This window comes from Meleagris gallopavo, chromosome 1 (genome assembly GCF_905368555.1).
Source record: "Meleagris gallopavo chromosome 1, MGAL_WU_HG_1.1, whole genome shotgun sequence".
NCBI lineage: Eukaryota > Metazoa > Chordata > Aves > Galliformes > Phasianidae > Meleagris > Meleagris gallopavo.
The window spans coordinates 155,438,104-155,444,336 of record NC_139404.1 but is presented as its reverse complement, the minus strand read 5'-3'; the positions used below and the strand labels follow the sequence as shown (position 1 = coordinate 155,444,336).

Sequence of the window (6,233 nt, the reverse complement as noted above, 5' to 3'; positions counted from 1 at the left end):
TCTTTTTTTAATGAATTATTATTTCATTAAAGTGATACTATAATATAGCTGAAAACACTTTTGAAATGGATGATTTTAAATAAATAGTCTTTTGAAGTTACAAGTAATCAACATATTTTTTCCTAGAAATATAATTAGAATGTCATAGAAAATAATTTGAACTTAATAGAAATGACCATTTAAGTGTAACTTGTTTAACAACAAAAGAGGAATATAATTACTAATAACATATTATTTTAAAAAAGCTTCTAATATATACAGTATTTCTTGCACAAAGCACACAAAAAAATTTTGTCCTTATATATCCATATTAGCTTTCTGTATTTGACATTTTTCTGTAATTTTCACACATCTGTTAATTTTTAGGCATGTATAGGGCAGATGAAATGTCAAAGCAAGCTGTAATATATTCTATCAAAGTCAGATTTATCACACTTTGCCAGGTATTTATGACACCAAGATTTGATTAGTACAGCACTGAAAACTAAGCTACAAACCATAAGAAATGTCAGCTAACTCTAGAAAAGCTGTCCACTGAGCAAATTCAGCCATGGTAAATATAGCTGTCCAATGGGTATGGAATACACATTCTTCATTTGAAAATTGTTTTCTGAAACTCTTTAACTTCAGCTCTGTTTCTGATAATTTTTAGATGCATAAATATTAATCCTATGTGCTCGATAAGATAGTAGGTTGATTTTCAATTTTATTTATTTATTTATTTATTTATTTTATTGCTAATAGTAATTTGATATCCAACTAAAGAATTTACAAATACTTAATGATAAATTGTTTCTTAACTATCTCTTGTGATGATGCAAGCTTTGTACTGGCCTGGAACAGACCACCACATGGTGGTTGTCAGTATCTGTGTGTATGTGACTCACAGATGAACTCAGCACATGTTTCAGAAAAGCAGCAAAATTATTTCAAAAGAGTCTTTGAAATTATAAACATCAAGTCATTTAAAATGCATGTAATAGACACAGCATATTTGTGTGAAAAAGCCACTGTTTGCCTGGATTGCAATGTGGACATTCAGCTTGTATTCAAATTTGAATTCTTTACTTTGTTCTTCTGTGAAATCTTCATGGAGTGGACATTCAACAATTCTGTCAACCTAAGTGTTATTTAACTTACCTTATTATGGTATTAAAGGGGATGTTTAGCTGGCTTATTTCGGCATCTGAGGCACAGTGCCCAGTACACTTCAGTCAAAAACTTCTCTGGCTTACAAAAGTAATCTGAGAGGTCTGCCTTGCTATAATTTTGACTCAGACTATAGGTATATCCATCTTCCGTATTAAAATATTTTAAATAAACTTATATGTTGATGGAAGAATTTGACTTGATAGGGATAGTCAGTACTATCTTTCCTTGTTCCAATTGATTTCTGTCAACTCTCTGCATAAGCACTTAATGATAAAAAATCTACTTAATCTTGAAAAAGGTGATATGAACTCTACCTCTTGTTAGTATGAGAAGATCAAGTTTGCTAATTCTCTAAGATATAGTTCTTGCAATTGCTCTCAATGTTGCTTTCTCTCTCACTAAACCTTGACATTGGGACTGTGAAGAGCAAGATTAAAAAAATAAAGCCAAGCCAGTCAAATTTTCTAATATATAGATATATAGTGTTTATTTATTTATTTATTCTGCCTTATAATACTGGCTGTAGTAAGTATCTAAACTGAAACAAGAATTTCAAACAGATTTACCTCAATATTTTAGGCTCATACGCATCTGCTACCACATGGAATGCCTGTCTGAGACATATGTCCAGGTTTGGCAGATGTAGCAAGAGACCTGGATATCCTTACCCTTCTAAACAGCACCTTAAGATTTGTTCACAAATCCTAGAGAGTAACAAATGGCAGCTCTATCTTTGTCTCATATTTTCTGTCTTGAGTACTCCAATGTTCAAGGAAGTTTATGGGATTCCAGTTTATGGGAATTTTGTCATCTTCATTGTAAATTCTCTTGCTGCATCTGAGCAATTACGTTTTGCAGTTTGCAGAATCGTTTAACTGAAGCCCATTGGCTGAATACCTCCTTGACTCAGTTATTTTAATACATCTGCACATCTGCTGAAGTTGCAAAGGAAAAGAAGTGTTAAAAACAACGAGCAAATCAATATAAATTCATTAAGTATAATGACATTTCTACCTCATACATCATTTAATAAAAGTTATATACTACTGTAATTACCACACACTATAGAAATATAACTTAAATTAGCAACATACATTAAAAATGATGTCATAAACGATTAAAAACATCCCTTCCACAACAAGAGCAAAGCAAGTCAGAGACCACCTATTGTTTGTTATGTGTAACAGTCCTAAAGTTTTCATGTATTTCATAGCACTACTTTCAACCCAATACATTATTATGTATTCTACTTCTTCCATTACAAAGTTTTATTGTATAGTGTTTGATCATGACACACTATAAAGATTGTTCTGCGTTTTTTCTTGTCTTAATATACTTTTTTTTTCTTTGCTTTTTTTTTTTTCCCCCCCAGACTTCTGACTGCAGAACTGAAAGGCGAAGATATGAAATGTGCAAGAATCCATTGACAATTCATATATGCTTATGGGAGAAGAAATATTTTCTTACATTTTCTTTTGGCATCCCCTACTGGCATACAGCTGTAAAAACTCCGTCATGAGACCAAAGATCTCAAAAAGGCTTGCTGAGCTTCTTTAGCTCTAAGTTCCTTTGATTGTTAATAACAGGAAAATTGAAGGCATGTTAATGTGAAATAGTTTACATTCTTCTCAATCAACATGAATTCATTGATTCAGTGAATATATGATTTTCTTAAACAGTAAATCAAATTTCTGAACTTTCTTTGCATGTTACAGAAATTTATTTTCATTGTGTAATAGAAATAAAGAGGTATTCTGGATGTAATTTTTTTTTTTATTCTTAACAAGAAAGGTTTGTAATTTTTTTTTGTTTGCTTGTTTATCAAAGATGATAAACTAGTATCCCAGAATCATAACCTGCAAGTTCTTATTGACTGCAGAAATGTTGGGTAGCTGCACATCCATGTAAAAATATCTAAAATCTCCATTAATGTCAGGAGTAAGGATGTGTATGCTGGCTGTGGAAAATGATATGGGGAAACTAAATAAATAACAATGTTCTAAGTTTGCTTTTAACAGTATTTTCTACATACAGTTTTTGGGTTGTTTGTTTGTTTTTACCTTTATTAAACCTCCCTGTGTGAGTTTTCTCATTTAACTTTCTGTTGATACTTATCATGCACAGAAAGCTAAATAACTTTAAATAGAAATCAAGTAGTCCACTACTGAATAACTAGGTGTTGATTAATGTCACTTTCTAAGTGATAAATGATTTCCAATTCCACATTTTGTTCATTTTTAAAAAATGACCATTAATCTCTAGTCATGATAAAATCAGATTATGGACAGCTAAATATTAACATTTCCCATTAACCTTAAAATGTAATTATGATTGTCAGATGAAATGATATAATCATGTGTCCTTTCATATTATATATTAGACAGGAGTAACCTCCTCCTTCTATCATAGACTATTTCTGCTATTTGCCTAACATACCTTTTTATTATTATTATTTTTAACCCATGTCTGAATACATGCGCATATAGAAGAAACACCATATTTTAACTTCTATTGCCTTCTAGATTGATTGTATTTACATTTTAACTGCAGGCTATTAGTATTTCTTTAGAGTTAATGAGTGGATTATGCCTTCTTTGCAGATGGGAACTGGAAGGCGTAGTCAGCTCAGTGACTTGTGAATTGGTAACACCTGCCTGCAGTACCAGAATACAGGAGACTCTGTTCCCCAGTGTATACTTTAATCATATAGTACAATAGAATGTAATTTCTTCTGGCTATGGAATATAAACTAGTGTGATTTATTTCCATTTATAGTGAAAAAGCTTGCCATGTCCTTTCATTTTCAAGACAATAAAAATGCGAAAGATGTGTCATATTTATAAAAAGAATGATGGTAACACCAATGTTACTAATAAAGAGCCACAAGGCACAAAGCTATGTCCAGATTTGTAAACAACAGAGGACCAGGAAGAGGGTTACCATTTTCTAAGCTTATTTGCTAGCACCTTCTCTAACATTTCCTTGCTATGCACCAGCTGTTCTCCAGAAAGTGTCTGGGCTTCAACAGCATATCCTACTAGGCAGTATAGAAGAGAAAATCTTCTCCGGGAATGAGAGAGTTTGTAGAAGAGGATGCAATAAAGGCTATGCTACCTAAGCCTGAAGGCCATAGAAGTGTCCCTGGGCTTCTATATTTACCTTGTAGAAGACAGCACATAACTGTATCCAAGTTGATTTCTTAACAGCTGCTGAATTTTTAACCATGAACCAATTTGTCAGTCAGTGCAGTATCTTACTGCAGTTCTTAGGCTGTGCTAGAATAAATTCCCATTTCCTGGTAGTTTAGAGCATCAAATATCCGATTATGTAAGTAGGGTAAATTATATTGCCAGGTGGACCACAACCCACACTGAAAACAAAATCTGTCTGCCTTGAAATTTATATTGAAGTCAAATGTGATATTTCTGTTGTTTAGAATGCTCCATAATATTCACAAGTTCATATGTTCTGATATAAATTGTTATCTCCCTACAGATTTACTGATGGGGGAAGTTACGTTTTTACTTTTCACTTTCAAAGTGTACCTGACTTCTCTGCTATGCGGGTTCAGTATTTTTTATCTAAAAGACACTCACTTGAAAATTTGTGACCCTGTGAAATCAAGGAAAATGTCATTATTATACTGTTTAAAAATAATAATAATAATAATAAAATTATATATTTTATATTCAGTCAGATAGTATAACACAGGCTATTTTTTTTTTTTTTTTTCCTGCAGGGTAGAACAAAAAGAGTAAGAAGTTATTTTTCTCCTCTGTGAAACAAAACTTCAATGTTGTAGATTCCAAAGATATTTGACAAACAATTTAGGATCAGGCTTATATCACTTCATGAAGTGCAAACTTGTTCAAATCTTTTATCCTCCCTCAGAGTAGCAGTAACTGGACTGAAGATTAAGGGCTTTTTAACAGTGTAAATTAATTCCAGCTGTTGATATCTCCTCCACTTTAAGCAAACAGCTACTATCAGAAGTCAGATTTCAGAAAATGTTCTAAAAACAAAATGTATACATACATAATAAATTTATATTACTTACATTTCCATAGCTCTGAGATGATACCAGAATAAGAGATCATCACATATTGAAAGTTCATATAGAAAACATAAACAATAAGAATATAATAGGACTTAGTGTTTGTTAATTTAATAAAATTGTCAAAACTGCAAAGGAAAACTCATGTATATATATTTTTTTCTGTGACTTTCCCCAGTGTCAAAGAAAGGCAAATCCAAGATACAGTTGCTATACTAATTCCAGTATTTAATCCTAGGAGTGTAACTCTGGTTACCTATCTGCTGCCATTCAATGGTTTTGATTTCTGGTTTTCATTCCTTCTCATTAGGTTAATTCTGTATAGCAAAAATCTACTGTCTCATCATTTGAAAGTAACAGCAGTAGGTCACTTAGAGCATGTTTTCTCAGAAATGAAAACATCACATATTTTATAATTTTTGAGACACAGACAAGTAACATAACCCTGTTCAAGACAGGGATACTGGCTCCGAAGATCTAGTATTCAAAAATCTCACTGCTTAGCATTGGGTAAGAATAATCATTCCTAGCCTCTTCCCTTTCTTTGAGAAGAAGGAGCGCTTTAGTACATCCTACTTATCTCTCGTGAAATAAATAAAACTTTAAGTTACATGTTTATTTCATGTCTAACAACCTCTGCTTCATATTTTTCTCAGAAACAGGCTTCAATATATGTTATCTTCATTCCTGAAGACATTCCTTAGAAAACCTGCAGAACAGAGTGGGGGAAAAACACACCACATAATTTAATATATTTAATATTTAATAAAGTTTTCTTTCCATGCACAAGGGAACTATTATCCTCCCTGTAGCAATGCTGTAGAGTCAGAAGTGTGTTTCTGGTCTGAATATGCTAACTTCTGCCTATTATACTGCGTTATGTTGAGCGTTGAAGTCTTATTCAGCTTTTTCCTAACTTTTTTTTTTTTTTTTTTTTAAATAGGGGATTTAAAAAATATTTGTTTTTTGTTAAAATATAAAATACTTTTTTTCCCCGTATCTAGCTTAACAAAAGGAGAGTATATAT

The 6,233-nt window shown here is 32.0% G+C and overlaps 1 long non-coding RNA gene across 2 annotated transcripts in view; it reads left to right on the top strand.

Moving 5' to 3' along the window:
- The window catches only part of LOC146545733 (uncharacterized), a 35,178-nt gene extending 30,330 nt beyond the window's left edge, over positions 1 to 4,848 (top strand). For both annotated transcript variants that reach the window (XR_014880960.1, XR_014880959.1), the window contains exon 3: positions 2,525 to 4,848. This is a non-coding gene — a long non-coding RNA (uncharacterized LOC146545733). The remainder of the gene's footprint in view (positions 1 to 2,524) is intronic.
- The last annotated feature ends 1,385 nt before the right edge of the window (positions 4,849 to 6,233 follow it).